This window comes from Xyrauchen texanus, chromosome 23, assembly GCF_025860055.1.
Source record: "Xyrauchen texanus isolate HMW12.3.18 chromosome 23, RBS_HiC_50CHRs, whole genome shotgun sequence".
NCBI classification, from domain to species: Eukaryota; Metazoa; Chordata; class Actinopteri; order Cypriniformes; family Catostomidae; genus Xyrauchen; species Xyrauchen texanus.
This window is the reverse complement of record NC_068298.1, coordinates 35075083-35088038: the sequence shown is the minus strand read 5'-3', so window position 1 is coordinate 35088038 and position 12956 is coordinate 35075083. Positions and strand designations below refer to the sequence as shown.

Genomic DNA, 12956 nt, shown 5'->3' with positions numbered 1-12956 from the left:
AAAGAGAACTAAACACCAATAAACAATAGGGATGCACAGATCCAATACCTGGATCAGTCTCGGCTCCGATACTGAAGCTTTTAGACTGATCGGGTTTTCGGTCCGACAAGCACAATCCAAATCTGATACTGTGTGTAAGTCATGTTCGTTACTGTCAAGATCCAAATATGACATAAAAGAACCATAAAAACAGAGGTAAAGCAGTTCATTTGACTTGTGCATTTTATTCAAAGCCACTTGAAGACGTGCAATAGCTCTGTGAATTTTAAATGGCCATTTTAAAGCCTTCACAGCGGTGCGCAATATTTGAGTGCTACTCAAGAACAACATCTCAGATGTAGATGCTAAATAGTTCAGTTCACTTATAATATATATTTAGAATGGCACCGGAGGTGAACTTGCCTACAAACGGACTTCCTGGAGACTTTTGAATGTCAAAATAAAACCATGAGGGTTTTAAAAGTGCACGATTTTAATATATTAATGTTGTATTTCATTCAAATTAAAACTCAATAATAATAATAATAATATTTATAACAATGTATTATTATTTTATTGTCATCATTAGTACTGTTTACAATTTATAACAATATTTGTTGAATGGGTTCCAAAAAATAACTGTGTGAATGAAAATTGGACTTATGTCTTACAACTAAATTGAACAAACAAGAGATCTGAATCCTTTAAACTCCAGATGCAAGTTGAAACAAAAAAAAGGAAAAAAGAAAACATGTTTCTTTTCTACTGAAGACTTGAAGAGTGGAATTATTGTTAATTTTGCTGCAACATTATCCAGTATACTAGTTAATAATAAAGTGTTTCTTAATAAGCTAAACATTTATATTGAAATAATGTATAGTTAGAGGTTTGTGTTTCTTTACATATTAAAGAGTACTCCCAATTAGTTCCACACAATAATGTAAATATATTATAAACTGATTATGCAAAAAAAAATAACACTGGTATCGGCATCGGGCGATACTGAGATTTCCGATATCGGAAGAGAAAAAGTGGTATCGGTGTATCCCTAATAAATTACATGTAACCTTGACATTAAATAGTATCAAAAGATAAAGAGTAAAAATAGGTTTTAAGAGAAGATTTAAAAATAGCTAAATATGGGGCAGACCTTACGGGTGAAGGGAGACTGTTCCGGAGTTTGAGGGTGACAACAGAGAAGGCTCAATTTCTCTTAGACTTGCAACGACAGCGGGGAACTGATAAAAGAAGTTACATACAAGATCTAAGCATTCTAGGAGGCAAATATGGGTGCAGAAGGTCAGTAATATATTGAGGAGCCTGACCAGACAGGGCCTTGTACACATAGATAAGAATTTTCAAATCAATTCTAGCATTGATAGGAAGCCAGCCAATACAGGGGTAATGTGATCCCTTTTTGAAGACCCAGTTAAAAATCGAGCTGCGGCATTTTGAACCATCTGTAAACAAGATAAAGCAGACTGAGGCAGACCAGCATACAAAGAGTTACAATAATGCAGCCGTGAAGTAATAAGAGCATGGATCACAGTTTCAAGGTCTTTACCGGAAAGAAAATTATTTAATTTAGCAATAGAACCCAACTGAAAGAAACTTGACTTAGTAAAGGCACTTATCTGTTTTTCATACAGTAAGTATTTGTCAAAAATGACCCCAAGATTTTTGACATGCATTTTTATATTGGAGGAGTGCAGACCTAACTGGGCTTCAATGACAGATTACGTTTTGGCAGAGCCTAAAATCAATAGTTCAGTTTTACTTTCATTTAATTGCAAAAAATTATTAATTAATTTCCTCAGAAAACATAATAAGACAATCAACAGTGCAGCTGCTATCAGGCCTAAATGGTAAATCAAATTATGAGTTGTTGTCTGAGTAACAGTGATAGGAGACATTATATTTTTGAAAAACGGAGCACAGGGGAAGCATATTGAGAGTGAACAACCCTGGGGCACACCGCAAGATAGGGAAGCCGTTGTAGAGGAAAGTCTTACCTATTTATGGAGAAAGTCCTCTCCCTCATATAAGAGGCAAACAACTGCAGAGCCAGACCCTGAATACCCACCATACGGTTCAACTGGTTTAAAATGTTTTATGATCAATCGTATCAAATGCTGCGCTCAAATCCAATAAAATCAAAACTGCACTTGATCCCGAGTCAAGTAAGAGAAAAATGTCATTAGTGCCCTTCAGAAGAGCAGATTCAGTACTATGTAAGATTCTAAAACCAGACTGGTACTTATCAAATATATTAATTCAAGTATGAGTATTGTGACTAAACAATTGTCTCCAAAAGCTTTGAGATGAATGGCAACTTGGAGATAGGCCTGTAATTGGTATACAGTGGGAACAAGGTGCATTTCTTTAAGTAGAGGCTGGACAATTGTATGTTTAAAACTAGCTGGGACTACCCATTTGCTAGAGAGCTATTAATAACTGCAGTCACATCAGAGCACATCGTTTCAAATACATCTTTGAAAAGACAAGCAGGCAGTATATCCATTTTACAACTTGAACACTTCATCTTAGAATCTAAATCAACAAGTTGAGCTGAAGAGACTGGTTGAATGGTAGTTAGAGAGCTGAGTCGCTGGAATACCAGCGGTGAACGGAAATTTTGCAGGCTGAATAGAGGCCTAGAAAAGAATAGAATTTCTTGGACTTGGAAAATTAAAAAAAAAACTTCTCACAGGTTTCAGTGGACACATCAGGACAGGCAACAGAAGCAGGGTGTAACACTGAGTTAATAGTAAAAATGGTACTTTGGGGCTATTTGAATTCTCTGGGATAAATTTTGAGGAAATTTGATTTGGCCATTTTTACTGATTTTTGATAGTTATTAAAGCAAGTCCTTAAAATGTCATATGAAACCTGGAGTTTGTCTTTCTTTCACTTTCACTCAGCCTATCTGCACTATTGTCTGAGTCATGTAACCAAGGCTGGATGGCATCTTTGCCCTTAACTTTCCTGGCCTTAACAGGAGCAACAAAATCTAAGGCAGAAGTACATGATTTATTAAAAACTTCAACCAGCTCCTCAGTATCCAGTCCAGTGAATAGAGAGTCAGAGAACTGGGCCTGGTAATAGTATGTAAATTGACTAGCAGTAAAGGAATGAATGCTCCGAGAGTAATATGAGAAGTGCAAGATAGTGGGTGGAGGACCTGAACCGACAGAATCAAATACAATTAAATAGTGGTCAGAAATACCAACATCAGAAATCTTTAGATTGGTTACAGAAAAACCATAAGACAAAACCAAATCAAGTGTGTGACCCAAGTTATGAGTTGGACAAGAGACAGATTGTAAAAAATAAAAGGATTCAAAAAGGCATAAAAATTTAAGTTTGGATGGACAATAAAGGTGGATGTTAAAATCACATAGAATCAGCAGTCTATCACTACAAGATACTACGTCAGAGAGAAAATAAGAAAACTGACGGATGAAGTCCTTGTTATATTTTGGAGATCTGAACATCAAAACACATAGCACAGGACACCTCCGTTGGCAGAATTTTACATCTAAAATAGTTTTTAAAAAGTGGCAACACCACCGCCATGTCCAGATGTCCTTGGAGAACTAAAGAATGCACAGGCCAGGGGAGAAAGTTCTCCGAGAGCAATGAAGTCTCCAGGGCTGAGCCAAGTCTCCATCACACATAAAAAGCTTTAAGAATGCGACATAAAAAAGTAATTTAGAACAAAGTATTTATTCAATGGCGATCTTGCATTTACTAGGGCCATCTTTGTGGTAGTAGGTTCCGAGTCCATGGTAGAAATAGGAGTAGAATGCTTCAGCATACAGAGATTATCAGGATTAACACCCCGATTATCCACGTCCCAGGAAGGGGGATGGCGAACTGAAGACCGCATCACCGGTATGCGGGAATCATCAGAGGAGACATCCGACACAAGCTGATTCAAATGATGATGAGTTCCTCTGTGGACATACCGTGGTCGGTGTGTGTTTTCCAGGGTGGAAAATTCATTGTAGATTCCCACAGATAGACAATATGTGGGGTTCAAGCGATCCATGGATGAATAATTAAAAACCATACTGAGAAGCGGATCAGAGCCTGAATCCGAACAGAGCCACATAGTTCCAGCTGGAGATAGCACAGATTAATAATAAAAATCCAGAAGACCAAGTGAACCACCAACAATAATCCATCTTTACCAGACCTTCATTACACACCCCAGTGCAGCCAAGGTAGCGGTCAAGCAGCCTGACAAAGGCAGCTCATAACTGAACCACCAAACGGCCAGCGACAATTGGAGAAATGTACATTCACTCACTGAAGTCTGTGTAATGTACTGGGGCTGCGTGGGCTCCAGGTATGCTGGTAGAGGCTTTGCACAGATGAAAACACAGTTTAGTTCAGAAGTGAAGTAATTCCCAAACAATGGAACAGTTCACCATCCATAAGCAGATTGAAACTTATTTCTGCGAGAGTGGTCGTCACCATAAAAAGAGGAAATAGCCCATATCAGAACTTAAAATCCAACTGAGCAGCAGCAGCCAAACACGGCAGTGTTCGCCAACAGAAAACTTCTTCAACACTGAAAGTAACATACCTTACTAAAAATACTGTGGTGGTTCCATGGTTCAGTGATGGTATAAAATGGTAACATGCTACTATGATTCCATGGTACTGTATAATTACCATATTCATATATCTTGGTTTTTACATTATGAATGTACAAATTAGGCCAGGTGACTCATGCTTCAAATAATTAACAGATTGAAATTTAAGTCATTATTCACTCTCAAATCAAATCATCAATCAACTAATGCATATTTGAATCCAAATCAAATATGGCAGCTAGGGTTTTTACAATTAATTGCAATCAGAATTAAATCGTCATATGAGCACATGCAATTTCTCACCCACAACAAGCTGTATTTTGTTTTACTGTACTCTAAATTCTACAATGTTTAATTATTCTGACTTGTGATCATCTTGCCCACAGATTGGATCTCGCTAATTAGGATGTAGTGCATAAAAAAGTTATGTTGTAGTTTTTGGGTTACCATCATGGTGAAGAGTTGAGCTGGAGCCTAGGTTCAGGACCAAGACAATTTAAGTATCCTACAAACTGCTTTATCCATTGAGCAACTGCTGTGCTAAGTTAGAATACAAGGTTTTTCCTGTGTCAAAAATGGTTTTCGTTGTTGGCTGATGTACACAATCATCACAAAAGTTGTTGTTTTTTGGTTTTTTTACATAATTGCAATTAATATTTAAGATATGCTGTAGCATTTCATATATGTAATACATTTTATTTATTTATCATCTGAGCACCAAGAAACTTTTTTTTGTACTTCAAGGAGCTGTGAGAAATCAAACTAACTTGACACCTTAGTTCTATAGGGCTCGAAAACCACTTTAATGATTTGGGACTGTTGTTCTGTAGTAGGGCTGTACGATTTGGGAAAAAAGTCATTTTGCGATTATTGAGTTTAATATTGCGATATGCGATATAATAAACAAATGGTTACGTGAGTCAACTTGCTTGGTTATCAAGGAAAATGCACAAATGGATTACTGATAATGTTGAAATGTGTATTTCTCAACTCAAACATACAAACTAGCAACAACAACAACTATAAATGCAGTGTTTTCAAATTAAAATATTTTTACAAAATTAAATAATATCTTTGCATTATGGCAAACTTGTTATTTTCTCAATATTACACCTAAATAAAATAGAATAAATAAGAACATAAGAATTTTCACGAAAATAAGATTGTCCAAACAAACAGTGACATTTAAGCAGGATATAACATGCACTTTGTATAAACTCTTTTGAAAAGGAAACTGGTTATAAAAGTGTGGTTCACTAAATCAAACCACTAAAACTGTTGTTGTTGTGTATGTGTATATGCATGTGTATGTATATATATATATATATATATACATACACACACACACACACACACACATACACATATATACACTCACACACACACATTTTATTGTTGTTGTAAGTTTTGTGTTATTTTTCACATAAGATTGATCTTATCATGATGATCTCATCAATGATGCAACACGTTGCGAGCTGCAGACAGCGGGGGTGAGAGACGAGCGTCTCCGTGTTAGAGTGCGCATCAGCCGGCGGAACTTTAAATCTCTCCCGGTTTCGACTCCGTTTGTGTTATTTTTTCTGACCACCAGTTCAGTGTCGGTCTGCTCGGTGTCCATCTTCACCTGATTTCCACGCTGAACACCGGAAACTCACATGACATGACCGAACATGCCACTCCCTAAACTGAGACTGACTGGTCATCTTTTTATTGGCGGTGTAGAAAAATGGGCAAACTGCTCTCAGAGAGAATGGGCTGTCACGTCCACACATGTACTTCAACATCGCGATTGCGATATGATTAATCGCGCAGCACTGTTCTGTAGTAAAAAAAATTGTTTCCAACTCCATAACAGATATTGCTAGACTTATTGATTTAGGAATCATTTTGATTATAGGAATCAGGGCAGGTGTTTTATCTCCCTCATCAGTGCTGTTTAGTGTGTCAGTGATGTCTTGCCATCTAAATGGTTGAATTGCTCCATAGCTCTTTAAAATAGCGATGGGATTTCATCAATAATTTTGTATTCGAATATTTAAGCTCATAAAAAATGAATATTTGAATATTGTATAATTTAAATGAAGGTAATTAATGAGAAAGAGACGTTGTAAAATTACTTTTTTAGTCATAAAGTAATACTTGTAATACTGCCTCTGATTAAATTGACCAAAAAGTGTCATTAAATTAGTCCATGCAACTAGAGCTGGGCGACAGGACAATGCAATCTGATATTGACAATATCTGACAAAAATCCTGATGCCGATTGCAACACTCATTGACAGATGATGATCGACAACATTGGGAAATTACAAAACCATAGAGCTGGGAAATTGCCAAATATATTAAATAGCAGCACATGGTATGAAATTAGCATCCTTAAAATGCAGGTAGCAGTTGATACGTGTGTCTGATTCACTGTTTGTTCAGAGGCGTGCAAAAGGAATATGTCTCGTGGAACACCAGCATGTACCAAAAGAGTTCTCACAATTTCTTTTCATTTCCAGTCATCTAAAAACTGTGATCAATAATAGTGTTGTCTATGAGAATGCTGCAAATGACCTCAGTTCGCTTTATTTCCAAGGAGCAGATCTTTGAATTTTGTGATATTAGTAATTAGCATGCGATGTGAATGCAACTCTGTAAATAAATAGATCATACATTTGTGAAATCATAAATAAATAATAAAAGAATCCAAAAACATGTCCACCTTGAACCTAAAATTAATTTATATTTAAATGATTGATATTATTATAAACATTATTATTATGTTTACATTTATAATTGTCTTTAGATATTAATATGTACTAGTCATTTCCATCTGTTGTCGTAAATGAACATATGCAGGATGGAAAACGGAAGGGTGGTTATATAAGATTTAAAAAAATATATAATTTTTATTGCTTTTTCATTTCATTTGAAGTGCATTTTAAATGAAACACGTTATGTTTAAAAGCAAAATCAATAAAGCAAGAATATTCACTGCTCTATTGGTAGGGGGGTTGTATTTTTTTTTCTAAAAATATTGTGAACATGTTTCTTTGATATCGCCCAGCCCTACTCATGCATTATATTCCAGGTCTTCTGAAGGCATATGATTTTGGTGAGAAACAACCCGAGAATTAAGTAATTTTCCTAGCAAAATTCTTGATGTCCATTGCATGTTTGTGAGTGGTATGAGAGAAGCTCATTCACAGCTAAATGCATGTTCACACAGGAACTTAAGTTATTTTAGGTGCTAAAAAATGCAAGTTCTTGCGCGAACAAATCAGCATCTGCAATTGAAAACCTAACTTCTGCGATATTCTTGGCTATTATTGATTTAAGGGCTTCATTTAAATCTACATCAAATCTTCATTATTCTATATGTAAACCAACATATCAGCAAAACCGGGGTCACATTTCATCTTATTTATTTATTTTTTATGTGAGATAACGTCACATTAGCTGGAATAACTGCCTACATTGCTTGATACCAGACCGCAGGCTTGACCCGTTTCAAAACTTTATTTTCTGGCTTTGCACTAAAAACATGGACAAACTGAAAGGCATTGTTTTCACCGAAAACCATTTTCTTGTTGCTAGCATATTAAAGAGGGCTCAATGTGCAATTCTGTAAATAGCATGACATGAAGGTGGTGTCATCAGACTAACGTCACAGTTTTCCAAAGTATAAAGTTACAGAGAGGGTTTTCAAAGGACAACATTTTTGGTGGAGCAAAATGCTGTTTCAGTGAGAATGAGACATAAATGTGGCAAAATTAAGAAAAACTATTAAAGACCCTGGCACACTCACAACAAAGTGCTTCTTTGTTCTACACTCAGTAAATAAGTAAATAAGTTTGAAAGAGCTGAGCAACGACATATTTTTTGCAAACATTCACACACTGGCCATGCCGCTGGGGGAGGCGTTTAGAGAGGTACAAGATGCTCAAGATAACATTTAAAACATCAACTAATATGACATTATAATGTGTTATCAATGACTCATGTCTTATTCTAAAGATCGGTGAAAGAACCCAAAGTATACTTCAGTCAAAAAGTACACGTCACGGGGGCCTGGGAAGCTCAGCGAGTAAAGACGCTGACTACCACAACCGGAGTCGCAAGTTCAAATCAAGGGTGTGCTGAGTGACTCCAGTCAGGCTTCCCAAGCAACCAATTGGCCCGGTTGCTAGGGTGGGTACAGTCATGTTGGGTTAACCTCCTCGTGGTCGCTATAATGTGGTTCTCGCTCTTGGTTGGGCGTGTGGTGAGTTGTGCGTTGACGCCGCAGTGAATAGCGTGAAGCGTCCACATGCGCTATGTCTCCGCGGTAACGCACTCAAAAAGCCACGTGATAAGATCCGCGGATTGACTGTCTCAGACGTGGAGGCAACTGAGATTGAGGCAAGTCACTACGCCACCACAAGGACCTAGAGCGCATTGGGAATTGGGCATGCCAAATTGGGGAGAAAATGGGAGGGACAAAAAAAAAGGGACTCGTCATCAGCAGAGTGTGCGAGCACTGAAGGCGCACAGTCAGATTTTTCTAACCTTGTGTCTTTGAATGCACATGGAATTATTTGCAATAATAAGTGGGTCCACAAGGTAGCAAAACTCACATTTGAGCCATTGTTGTCACAAAGAAGTGCTAGAAGATAATTTAATCACCATTAAACAACAGGAGATGAAGGTAAAAGCATCAACAGTGGAAGTGCACATCAAGAGCACGTTTTTGAGGAGGTCCGGAGATACCTGTAATTGTTTAACTCAAGTCTAAAGGACTATATAGACATCTTTATAGGTCTAAACTCCTGAAGAGAAATAGTCTGGTGTCTCGTACATCACATGGAGGATACTATTAAAGGGCTTGTGTATAGTGTACAAAGTATAGCCTAGCATATCAAACAAAATCAACAGTGAAAAAATGAGTAGATTTGATTCCTTTAGTAGACTAATTAAACAACCAAAAAAAATGGTATGACATCCCTTGCAAAAAATCTAGAGATCTGGCAAACTAGCCGCAAACTGGCCACAAATTAGCTGCAGATTTAGCACTCATTATTTTCACATGTAAATGAGCTTGTGATTCACCGCAAATGCTTGCCAGATGTTTACAGCTGTTCCCCTCTAATGGTACCTGCAGCAAACCTTTGACCATAATGGACAATTTGCCTAAAGTTTGCCATGAATTCTCAATTTTTGTATATTGTATGATCTTGGAAAATGTCTCAATGCAAACAATTGTACAGATTTAGGTAAATTTGTTCCAGCTCACTAATAACTGCAGGCCTGTGTGTTCATATTGATTGATCTTAACAGACTAAACAACATAACCTGAAATAACTGCCAGACTCAAAGTAGGTGGAGCTCCAGGTTATACCTATGATGTGGACCAATAGCAGTCAAGTAGTTTTCATACTTGGCACATTTGCTGCGATCCGAATGCCCCGGTTCACAAAATAGCATTCATATTACCAATTTTTCATGTGAATCATAATCTGTGCCAGACCAAACCCAAGTTTTCCTGAAAGTTCACCTTAGCGAGCTGTTATGAACCACCAAAAGGTACTCAAAAACACTGTTTTTTACCAGTCAAATGATCCGAGATCATTTGCAGCATTCTCATAGACAACATTATTCTTGCAAACAGTTTTCAGACAAATGAAACAAAGAAAAAAAACAAAAAAAAAGGAGTGAAAACTCTTTACATGCCCTCGTTCCACAAAACAGGCTTGTGCTGCACGCCTCCGAACAAACAGCGAATCAGACACAAGCATTGACATCTTTTCTACTGTCTGTTCTTAAAAATATAATAAAGTGTGTTTATTCAAGCGCATGTCTTTGTGACTAACAGCATTTCTTGACATGTGGCACTCCAAGACAGGTCGCCAAATTATCTGAGCATGACATGAGCTTGCAAACTGGTTCCAGCCTCGTCACATTTTGCGGGTGGTGGGTGCACAACCTAGCCACTGTTTAATATATTTGTCGGCTTCCCAGATCCATGGTTTTGCCATTTCCCGATATCGTCGATCATCATCTGTCACAACTTTATTAAAAGTTACTTTCAGTTAAGTTGTTTGAGCATTGATGTTATGTAATTGCTAACATATTCCAGAAATATATATATTTTTATATAATATTATAACATATTTTAAATATTTTTGGTTAACTTATTCCAATCAAATTCTAATTTAAAATAATAATTTAAGTGTCCAGAATTTTTGGTTTCTGCAAAAAAAAAACATTTTGGTGAATCACTACTAGGAAGCATTAGTTAGAATGGGTTCAAAAATTGTATCTAATTAGTAAGGTTTTGCATTTTTTCCCACTGTTCTCCAGTAAAAGTGTGTGTGTGTGCGATGTGACACGATTTGGGGCACCTTTCTGCCATCGCGATCCAGAGACGGGGCGGCACAATTCGGGACACCTTTCTCTGTGCGGTGGGCAGTCTTGCCACCCTAAGCGCCTGCCTATATCGCCTATGCCAGGATCAGCAACTGGTATGAATTTATAGATGTCATGGAGTTACTCAGATACACAGGTAAGTGTCTACATTACAGATGTGTAATTTCCAAATATTAGTTCCTAATGAATTGTTTGTTGTAAAAACTGTTTAGGAAACTTCAAATAAAAATAAATAAATATTTTCTCTAACACATATAAAAATGTAAATATAAAAAATACAAATATATGTTTTCTACAACACATAAAAATATGCTGCTAAAAATAAAATGCTTATTTGTGTGTAGCAGGGCAAGTAAACATCTTCTGAACTACGTCCAACCAGGCCATTACAAAAATAAATAATTAATCCTTACAGTTAAGTCCTGTATAATGTACTTTATATTAGTGTAGCAGATCAATATATTATTCACTTGGATAAGCCAAGGATGTAAAATTGTTCATTAGACATACAGACCACAGACTTTTGATACTTTCACAAGCTTATCGAGTTCTAGTGAGCCATCTCAGCAAAGACCAGATCACTGTAGATACCAACAACTCTACTGATCCAATCACTCAATATGATCATCACATGGGGCCAGAGATCCCAGTGTGAGTCAAGAGGGCCATGTCCCCCCAACTTTGGGCCAACACTGAATTGTCTACACTCCAAATCAATACTGTAAATACAATATTCTGCATGTCATGACTGGTGCCCCTGAAACACCTCCAAACACCCGTAATATTTCACCCATTAAGCATAACGCACTATTGCATTAAAGTGTAATGCATTTCTTAATGCACATGAAGTAAGACTTGTTGCCAGCTCTTGCTCCTTAAGTCTGGGGTGCAGGTTTGCACATGCTTGCATGCAGGCACCCAATCACCCTCTGGGCTTTCACTTTTTCTCTGGCCCTAATTTCATTTTAGTCTGCATTCAAACATCCCATATCATCACACCCCAACTTACAAAATCCAATAGGGCAAATGATGATGATGATGATGAGATGGACAGAAAGCTTTCAAGAACATTCTAGGCAGGAGGAAGCAGAGGAGAGCTGAGCTGACCAACACCACAACTGTAATTAGACACAGGCGTGCATGCTTGCTTAAGAAACTCCAGCTACACTAAATTGCACTTTTAACTTTTTTATAAAAAGATGACACACAGCATACACAGTTAAGCACACATACAACACGACCACACATACACCAGCAGCGCGTATAGCCATGCAGAGCTGCCATCAAGCGGAAAAACACACCAAGAATAAATGAAAACTCTCCGATCGCCGTCCGACAGCAAGGTTGGAAGACGCGGTCGTTCAATGATCTGCGGGAATCGGCTGAGTTTAAATGAACAAACCTGTTTGTTGGTGGAGCGGTCCGCTGGATATTGGGCTGATTTCGAGTTAAATCCACTGTCAGTAAAACAAAGAGGCGAAAATGTCCGGCTACTGCCGAAACAGGCCGAACCAGCGCACAGAGGTGCCCTGCTGCGCATGCGCATATGGGTTGAATGGGAGGAGGGGTGAATAGGAGTGGAGATTACAACCATTGTGATGCGTTTCATTCGACCACGTGAGCAACGTAGGGGAACATTAATCATACTTGAGTGATGACTTTTCAGACGCTTATAAAGGCTTATAAAGCCTTCAGATGTGATCGAGTTTAAAAATAAATTACATTAATTTATTTAGATGAACGAACATTAATGAATACAAGTTTATACAAATAAACCTACAATGGAAATACAATAATAGTATATTTTAGTTCAGCACATTTTTTGGAAAGACACATTTAAAAAAATGTGTGTGTGTGTGTGTGTGTGTGTGTGTGTGTGTGTGTGTGTGTGTGTGTGTGTGTGTGTGTGTGTGTGTGTGTGTGTGTGTGTGTGTGTGTGTGTGTGTAATTAAAATATAAGTATATAGATTTTTATTTAAATATTAC

The 12956-nt window shown here is 37.4% G+C and overlaps 1 protein-coding gene across 2 annotated transcripts in view; it reads right to left on the bottom strand.

The window, feature by feature from the left end:
- LOC127663345 (polycomb group RING finger protein 3) overlaps positions 1-12490 on the bottom strand; it is a 73023-nt gene extending 60533 nt beyond the window's left edge. For both annotated transcript variants that reach the window (XM_052154887.1, XM_052154888.1), the window contains exon 1: positions 12373-12490. The gene's annotated coding sequence lies outside the window, so the exon portion shown is untranslated. The remainder of the gene's footprint in view (positions 1-12372) is intronic.
- Between the last annotated feature and the right edge of the window lie 466 nt (positions 12491-12956).